The following is a 9,809-nucleotide window of genomic DNA, read 5'->3' on the forward strand; positions in this document are numbered from 1 at the left end:
GGAATGCAGACCTGAGGTCCGTCTTTGCTTCTTCTAGGTCTCTGCTCAGTGTTACCTCGCCAAGTCCACACGTCAGTGTTCTCCCCTCTTCCCGGAGTTCCTTTTTCCCCTCAGTGGCTTTAATTTTCTTCTTCACTCATCCTACCACCTGGCATTTTATGTGTGTGGAGTTTTCTGTTGTTCATTTTTGGGAGGACCGGGTGGTTCCCTGAATGGAAGGCAAGTTCCTGAGGGCAGGGTCTCTGTTTTATTGACTGCTACATTTCTACTGTGTTCCTGGGATACAGTGTTAGGATTAGTTCCTGGAGGAATGACCTGAGAAAACGGGAATATTTATTCCAATTATCATTTCAGAAGCCTTACAGACAGATAACCCAAGGAAGGGAGGCCTGAAATACGACAGTGTAGAACTAATTCCATTTCCCCCTAACCCACTGCAGCGGGGGAGGGCAGTTTTTCTTCACCCTCTTAGGGTCTCTGGCTGGATCTGGAAGTTAAACTGACAAAAGACAGATTAACAGGAGAAAAATATAGAAATTTTACTGAATTTTTACATGTACATGGGATCCTTCACAAGAGGATGAGACTTTAAGAAGTGACCTGAACAGGAAGCTGTTACAGCTTTTAGACAAAGAACAATAAATTTGTGAAGAATTGATAAGACAGAGGGGTTTGGGTTCAGGGTAGTAAATGGCGAAGAAGTAGCTAGGAAGGTAGAGTTAGTTTAACAAGGTTTGTTTGTACAGATTTCTAAGCCCCAAACTCCCCATCTCTGGTGATAAGCATGTCTCCCTTCGTCCTGATGCAGAGAGGGTACCTTTTACACGGGAGACTCATCCATGTCTCAAGGAAGAGGGGTGCAGGGCAGGAGGTCAGAGTGACCTTCCCGCACCTGCTGTCTTCTCAGACTCTTCCAGCTTGAGACACTCACTATGCCAAGGGGCCATGTTTTGGGGTAGTGTGTCCTGAAACCTATCCTCACTTTCTGCCATTTTGTGTAGGTTAAATCAAGTTAATTTAATGGTAATAATAATTATGCTTCTTTATTTTAAAAAATTGAAGGTTTTTTTTGTTTGTTTGTTTTTTGTTTTCTGTTTTTTAATGTGAGGAGATCTTCTTCCTTCCTGGTTGTTTGCTCTTGAGTCTTGGTGGCGGCTTTCCTACCGACTAAGGTAATTTACTGAGTCTTTAAACTAACAAAGGGGAGCGCCAAGGTTGCCCCCCATGCCCCGCAGTCTGTGTTTTTCCCGCCGTGTGTTGGGATCCCATCATTGCTGCCACTCCTCCCATGCCTGGTCCTCAGATGCTGGAGAACACCGGGCCTGGGAAAAGCCTCGTTCCATTCTTTCTTCATTTACACAAAATATTTTTGTGAACCTCAAGTCCAGGCATAGCTTTTCCAAGAAAGTTCATCTTTAAAAGGTGGCAAATGATTCCTACTACAGAGTTTTAAGGATAAAACGAGGTACTCTTGTGGTATCTTAAAAGCTCCAAAGAACCAATGTCTGACATTTTAGTCATCATTATAATAAATTCAGAAAACCAGTAGAATAGAGGGTGTGAATAAGGTCCTTAAAGAGCGGGTGAACAATGCAATACACTCCAGCAAACTGCAGACGAAAATAAAATGTAAGTTCAACTCAAACAGAGTTGCAGGAAATGCTAATTTTCCTTCCCTCATTTTAGGAAGCGGGCAGAGAAGACACCATGGTGCCTGGGACTTGAATCAGGCTCAGAACTCCCACCCTGACTTCTGAACAGGCGTCCTCCCAAGAAATGGGGGGACATGGGAGAGGTGCGGGAGAGAGGCCAGAAACTTGATTTGCCTCAGGGAGGGAGAAGCTTATCAGAATCAACAGAAGTAGAACTTTTTGAAAAAAGCACATATGCCCCCCATTCTAACAGAGACACCCCCGTGCGGAGCCGCAGCATGGAGCTGAGCGGGCAATGTGTCCGCCGTGAGGGGCAAGGTCAGGAGCGATTTCACTCAGGCAGCGCCAGGAGACGTGGGGAGTCAAGAAGAAGAGAAGACGTCTGGGGCGCTCAGTGGTTGGAGCCTCTGCCTTCGGCCCAGGTCATGGTCCCAGGGTCCTGGGATCGAGTCCCGCATTGGGCTCTCTGCTCAGCAGGGAGCCTGCTCCCCCCCACCCCGCCTGTCTCTCTGCCTACTTGTGATCTCTGTCATAATAAATAAATAGAATCTTAAAAAAAAGAAGAAAAGACAAGGAGCTGGACAAGGAAGATCGGAGGAGACTGGAGGCGGGGAGGGAAAGCTCGACGGGGAGCCACAGAAGGGAGGGCCTTTCACAAAGGAGGCTGTGGCTGAGAGGGTTGAGGTCTGTCTGGAGAGAAGCAGAGCAGAGGGAGGCTTTGTCCTGGTGGAAAAACCTTGGGATTGACTATCCCACTGGGGTTATGCAACTGCCTCAAAATCCACTCTTTCGCGGATGACATGTGTTATACATCATTTGTTTTAGGAGTGGGTGCCACAGGGGTCAGCCCTAAAGATGGTGAAAGCGTTTCACTGGAGAGTGGCGAGTTCAGTGACCATGTGGAGCTGAGTTCTCAATGAGCAGGAAGAAAAAAATCAATGGGACAAAAATGAACTATTTTCCATTCATTGATTTTGTTGCCCTTCGGAGTCACATCAGAGGCACTCCGTTACTTTTGACACTTTCTGGGCTCCTCATGGAGAGTCACGTCAACACTGAGGGTGACTCAGGAATGTGAAGAGCCGGGACTTCTCCCCAGACGAGGTCCCTAGGCCAGTGGGTGAATTGGCTGCTGGATGTCTCTGCATCTCTGTGGAGAAAGACGCTCTCCCAAGGGATCTCTGGCTCTTCAGCCTCCTGGACTCTGCTGCTCCCAAGCTCTGCCCCATCCTCTCCGGCTGAGACCAGCAGAGCACAGTGCTGCTCCCCGTCCCAGGCACTGGGTGGCCCCTGGGCACGGCAGGTGCTTGCTCCTGGCTTGACTCCCTCAGGCAAGTCTCGCAAGGGCCAGTCCACATTTTCTCATTCTTATGTCTATTGTCTTCCTGAGAGCATGGTGCAAATCTAGCCCTTGTTGTGACCCCCTTCCCCTTCTTTCCTCTTCACCTGTGCATCCCTTCGCCATGTTCCAGGGTGCCTACCGATGGCAAAACTCACCTCCAGTCTTCTCTTTCACGTATCTGTGCCCCTTACAGTGTGACTTTGTGCTTTATCCAGTTGACAGAGCGAATGTTCTGTGCTCCCTGTGAATGGGAGATGGCCTTGTGTCTTGCTTAGCCCAAGAGCATGGGACAGAAGTGATGGTGTGCCTGCTTCAGGCTAGACCTCAAGAACTCTTGTGGTTCCTGCTGTCTCTCTCGGAACCCCTCCACTGTCAGAGCATAAGCCCAGGCTACCCTGCTGGGGGAAGGGGAACCATGGAGAGGGAGAGCTGAGGTGCCCAACAGAGAAAGCTTTGACCAGCCAAGCTCCTAGCCAACTCAGCAGCTGACCACAGACATGTGAGCAGACCTAGCTGTCAACTGAGCCTGGTACAGAAAACGGAACTGACCAACCAGGATATACTCCCGTAATACATATCAAATGTAATGCTTTAAGTCACCATGGTTGGAGGTGATTTGTTACCACAGCAATGGCTGACTGATGAAGAGAATCTTTTCCTTTCTAGGCTGATCTGGTCTTAGTCACCTCCTTATCCATCTCTGGGGAATCCTGGCTTTTTCACATCTGTTTTTAAAAAGGCTTTCCCTGATGGGCTGCCTCTCCTACCCATGCCTCCAGCGGACACAAGCTTCTACATTCCTTCATTTCCGCTTTCTGTTGCTGGATGTGAGGAGGTGGTGGCAGTTTCTTCTATCAGAGTCTTCCTCTGCTCTCCATTAGGCAGGCCTCCGTCTCCAGTGTCCTCCTGAGGATATCTCTCAAAATGGGCCCCCAGGGGTCATTGACCAGGCGACTTGCTCTCCAGAGGATCTCTCAAGGTCACTGTGAAAGTCAGGGTTTGAGGGCCTCTCTGCAGCCACTGACGCAGTTTGTCACACTCCCATGGCCTCCGCTGCGCTGCCGTCTCCTCTCTCTTGCCCGTTTCCCAAGCTATGCCTTCTCCTCGCCGACCAGCCGGCTTTGTCCACTTCATGAGTGCGGACACCTCCAATTTTCTCTCACATGCTTCCATTTTGAGATTTAATTTACTTTAGGCAAATGACTCACACACACAATCTCAAGTCCTGGCCTTAAATCCAGTCCTATAATTTTGAAAGGTCTAATTTGATACTTTCAACTTGGCTGTCTGGCTGTCACCTCTGACTCAGCATTTCTGAAGATGCTCTTGCTTTCCTCCAAACAACATTCCCTTCAGTCTTTCCACCGCCATCACCACCAAGTCTTTGCTTTCTCCCTGCTTCTAGGCCTGACCTCTAATCTCTGTGAGGGGGGTCACACAGGGTTTTTTTTTTTTTTTTGTCCTTCTGTCAACATGGCCCCCTCTCTCATGCAGGCAGTCATAATTTCTTGTTTAACTATCACAGAAGTCATCTGATGCCTCGCTGTACATCTAGTCTCTTCACTGGCCCCTCACCATGACACCCAGACCAAATTATTTGCCTGGAACACCTCTTTCCTCATGCCAGCACTCTGTGCCAGAACCTTCCATAGCGCATATTTTTTTCCTCTACCTGGTTTGCTGGAATTCTTCCTTGGAGAGCTACTTAGAGAGAGGCTATTGGAGCCCCCTCTGTAGGGTGATGGTGCCAATGGATGTGAGTTGTCCCAGCTTCTTCATACGTGGTCAGGTACAGAAGCCTTCTTCCCATTAGACCATCCCTGGAAGCTGAATCCCATGACGAGAGCCCCCATGGCGATCTCAGCTACAGACTACCGCTCTTCCTACGATGTTCTGCTCTGATAATGAGGCCCCTACCCCCTGGGCTTTCCGTGTGCCCCACTTTTTCTGGTCTCTTGTCTAACTTCTGACTTTCCGCATCATCTGCCTGGACAGCAAGTGGATCTCCCAGCCTTTAGTTCTACATCTAATATCCTCCAGCTGCCGGTGCACGTTCCGTGGAATGCAATGCCTGTATCAAGATGACCCTCCTTCCGGGAGAAGTAAATTCTCATTGTTGCCCCGGCCCCGAATGCCTGTATCTGTGGAATGAGCTCATTTTATGGATCACCACATTGTCCCACGGTCTCAGCTGCTTCTTTCTGCCCCACATTGACCCAGCTTGGAAATGCATCTGTTTTCTTTGATTCGTGATCTTTGAGCACAAAGCAGACTTTGATATCAATTCGGAAGGGAACTATGAAGGTGGTTATTTACATGGAAGCCATCCACATCTTCAAATTAAACACTAGATATTTTGGTTCTGAAATGCTTGTTGGCCATCTGCTCCCAAGGCTGTTTAGAAGGCTTGTTTATCTCTATATAGCAACCATTCTCGCTCCTCACGCCAGATTGAACCCCTAGACCTTGAACTCTTCTTGCTCTGTTTATGCAGGGCTAGATAGAATGTGCTAGAGAAAGAAGAATGCTTTGCCCCCGGTTAGCCATATCCATCTGATGCTCAGCAAAGCTAGAGCCTTCATTTAACCAGCCATACCTTCCTTAGAAAGCTGTGTACTTTAAACAAATATTCCTCCTAAGTCCCCTTCCTCCCACTCAGCAGCTCTTTCTTAGGTTTGGGGTCTTACTCCTCCCAGTCTCTTCCCTCTTAACCCTATTCCTGATCATTCCAGCCTGGCTTCCACTATGGCTGTTAACATCATCTGCTGCCTGGATTACTTGCTGCTGCCAATTGTGGGGATGTTTTGGAAGTTGGAAAATTCTACATACACCTGGGAATTTGGCTTCCTGAACCTCTTCCTGTTCTCAGGCTCTGCATGTCTTGCTGGTAGAGGGGATCATGCCTTCTCACCCATAAGTGTATTTCTCTCTGAATAATTTACTGTGGTTGATAGCAACGCAGTTTCCTGTCTCTGGCACCTACTGCCATGCTATGTCCCCGGCAATTAGCTTGCACCATGAGCTCTCACCGCTGTGTCCTAGGCAGTGATTTTTCCCTGCAAGATACAGTGGCATAGGCTTTTTAGGGTGCTGGGAATTTAGCAAAGAGGCTTCTTTCAGAAAGCTCCTATGACATAATCTTATGTGTTTGCCTTGGATTCAAAACAACCATCTTCTTGGATGAGTTCATCAGAAAAATGGCCACCATCTTTGGAAGGCCAGTGGCACTTTCCCCTTTCACTGAGAGTACGGTCTTGTACAGAATGAAAACCCGTGGGGTCTGAGGTGTTCTCCAGGTCATTGGCCTTGAAGTGAGCATTTCTGGATGCTTATGTTTAGAAACTGGTGGTGGTATTGCAAAGTGGGTGCTTACAAATTACCTAGTGGGGCGTGTGCTCTCATGTAGCCAATATGCGGCAGGGAGGTTACCGCCTCTGCCCATACTGGGGAGACAGTGATGCAGGCTCTGAGGCTCTCCCTCCTCTCCCTTGGCTTGTGAAGAATGGTGGGGAGGCCTAACAGGGAAAAGGTCACATGCACAGCTAGCCTGCTGTCTTTCCATGCTTCCCACCCTATGAGGAGGATGGAGGCTCTCGTCCCAGACCTTCACGTGTGGCTCTGTGTTTTATGACATGTTTGCTGTTTAGAGCCCTTGATGTTTGTTCATGGATCTAAGAAAAGATCATCAATGGGTGAGAAGGGAGACAGGCACAAGAGTTTCTGTCTCTTCAAAGATAGCCACATGTCCAAGGAAGGGAAGAGAAGTGGTTTCCGAAATCAGGGACTGTGGTCTTGCCAAGGCAATGACGAATGACGCTAACATAGGGGACAGACACGTTCTTCTCTTTGAGCCACTCATTCCATGAGACACAGCACCAGGTGCCTGGGCGCACAAGGCCCAAGGGAAATGAGGGTCTGCCCTCAGAGGGTTCACGTGTGACTGGGACACAAAGATGGTCACTGTGCCTGGCTGGAGTCTCTAGGGAGAGTTCTTAAGAGCAGTGAATTTTTAGTTTAATACTTATGGATGAGATGATTTTTTCTCACAGAGAAGGTGACTCTAGCGACAGAAACAGAATGTACAAAATTGGGCAAGCATGTAGCCTCTGATGAGGAAAAGAGGCAGTAGCCTCTGAAGGGGAAAAGGGTGGCTGGAAAACACCGTGGAAAGGACTGGCACATATTCGGGCAATGAGGAGGGACTGAAGCCTTTAGGCCAAAAAGGCATAGTCAGATGTGTAGGTTAGAAGGACAACAGAGGAAGGAGTAGGAGCCGAGTTAGAGCCCAGGATGGAGGCAGTTGTGACTGCCTGGCCCAGAGGTGAGGAAGGAAAGAAGGGGACACTATGTCCATGAAACTGACCCCATGGGGCCTGTTGACCCCCCCGGATATCATGGGAGAGAGAGGGCAGTGCCCTGGGCTCCAGTTTGGACTGCTGTCTGGCCTGAGCTGAGACTTGGAGGAGAGAAAATGTGGTACCCTGAGGAAGCATGCTGGGAATGGAGAAGGGATTTCCACTTGGTGGGTGCATGGTGTAGAAGGGACGTGTCTGGACAGAGAACAGGGGGCAGATCTTGGAGGGTTTTACATCCTTGACTCAAAAATTATGACATTCATTCTGCGGGTTCTCAAGCACCACTGAGGGGTTTTAAGTAGGAGCAAAATGTGACTGGATTCATGTTTCTGAAGTAGGGCTGAGTTCATAGGTGATGGCGGATAGGGCTGCTTTGGAAGGGGTATAGCTGGAAGAAGAGGGTCGAACCTGAACCTGTGGATGTTCTTGTCTACAATGTGATGTAGGGGGTTTGGGGAGAGAGAAACAATGAGAAAACTGCTGAAAGTCTCGTGTGGTGACTCTGCAAAGGAGAGAGGGGCGTGGGCTGGGTTGGCAGCCAAGACCTCAGGACTGGAGGCAGGGGGGGACGTAAATATAACGGGCATATGGGAGGTGGAGAGTTGGGGTAAGGTGACTAACTCAGGGACTCGGCCTTCTTCTCTGTGACGCATGGTTTGGAGGCCTTAGAGCCAGTCATTTTCACCCATGAGATGGTGGAAGGGGCTAACCACAGCCATGCCCCATGCAGGGTGCTGGTTTTAAGGAGAATGTCATGTCTTTCCGGGGAATTCAAACATCCTTTGCAGAGGAGGTCCTTCCCAGCCTCCAGGACTGGCCCCAATGGACTTCCCACGCTGAATTCTCTTTCTGGGAAGACTTTGAAATAGAGCAAAGAAAGATCAATGGTGAGACCAAGAAAGCATTGAGGTGATAGAGACCTGGGGCAAGGCTGGGGACATGGGAAGGGCTGGGGTCCATGTTACTTGGGTCTCCATGTCTCCAGGCCACTGCTGCTCCAGGGCTGAGTGTGCTGTGGCCTCATTTGCTCCTGTTGTCTTTGTGACCTAACTCCCCGTTGGCCAGTGGGCCACTGCAGCTTCCCCGACTTCACTGTGCAACAGACAATGATGTCATGGGCCATGCTTATTTTTAATAGCTCCTTAAAATTCTGGTCCCATCCCAGCACTTACACAGCTATTTCTGCTGAGTGCTTCATCAGTGGGTCCAAGATGTGAGCTGGGGCCGTGCACAAAGGAGCCGTCCGGCTTGTTGGCTATGGGATGTGGACCTCTGTGTGCCCCATGCCAGCCCATCCTGATACCCGCCTCCCTTTATCGCAGGAGCAACTCAGTGCAGCAAATATTTACCAAAAATCCCCATGTGCTATGGCCTGGCACTAAAAATGTTCACCCTCTTGTTTGTCTTTTAAGAAAATTAGAGTCTGGCCTGGGAAAGAAGACACACAGCTATTAGAAGCGCCAGGCCCGCCAGACTCTGCCCCTTAAAGTCACAACCTGAAATACTACCGAGTGTGGTTTTCTGGGTGGCTGGGCATGACTTTTAGCTGAAAAAAAAAAAATGTAGGCACATAACACACATTCACACACCACACACATACATTAGACACTTTTTTCTTTTCAGGTAGCGTGACCAGAACTGGGAAGAAAATCTGATCACTCAATGAATGATGAAGGAAGTCACTGCTGGGATAATGTCAAATTTATGACAAGAGCTGGTTGTCACCTTGGAAAGCAGATTGCCTTGGTCTTCAAAGGCAGAAAGATCAGGGTTCAAATCCCAGCTTCACCAATTACCAGCTGGGACGTGGGGCCCGTTCATAACCTTGCTAAGCAAGTGTTTACCAGGTAATGACCACTGTTATCAGCGCTACCCACAAATCATTGGATTTACTTCTCACAACACCTGACCAGGTAGATGCCACAGCACTGGCTTTTCTGGATGGTGACGGGGGTTAAATGTGGTCATGCTAAGAGCAGCAACACACCCCTTACACACCCAGTAAACACAGCTGGTCTTCACATCACCAGCGTGGGACACAGGACGCACAAGTTCTGATGACGTACAGAGGACGAGCTGCAGGCAGCCTGCCCCTGGAGCCTGGGTATGTGGTCAACTCCAGGACTTGGGAGTCTGTTCAGCTCAGTGCCCTGAGGGACAGTGACTGCTGGACCAGTCTGCTGCTCAGGTTGTCATAGCAGAATGCCTCTGGCTAGTGGCAAAACAACGGACATTTATTTATTTATTTTTTACAGTCTGGAGGCCAGAAGTTCACGACCAGGGTACAGGTGGATTGACTTGTGGTGCATTACCTTCTCACTGTGTCCTCATGTGGCCTTTCCTCCGTGCACACGGGCAGAGAGAGAACGTGCGCTGTGATAGCTCTTATTTTCTTATTTATTTAAATTCAATTAACTAACATATAGCTTATTGTTAGTATCAGAGGTGGGGTTCAGTGCC

Source organism: Neovison vison, chromosome 10 (genome assembly GCF_020171115.1).
Source record: "Neovison vison isolate M4711 chromosome 10, ASM_NN_V1, whole genome shotgun sequence".
Taxonomy (NCBI): domain Eukaryota; kingdom Metazoa; phylum Chordata; class Mammalia; order Carnivora; family Mustelidae; genus Neogale; species Neogale vison.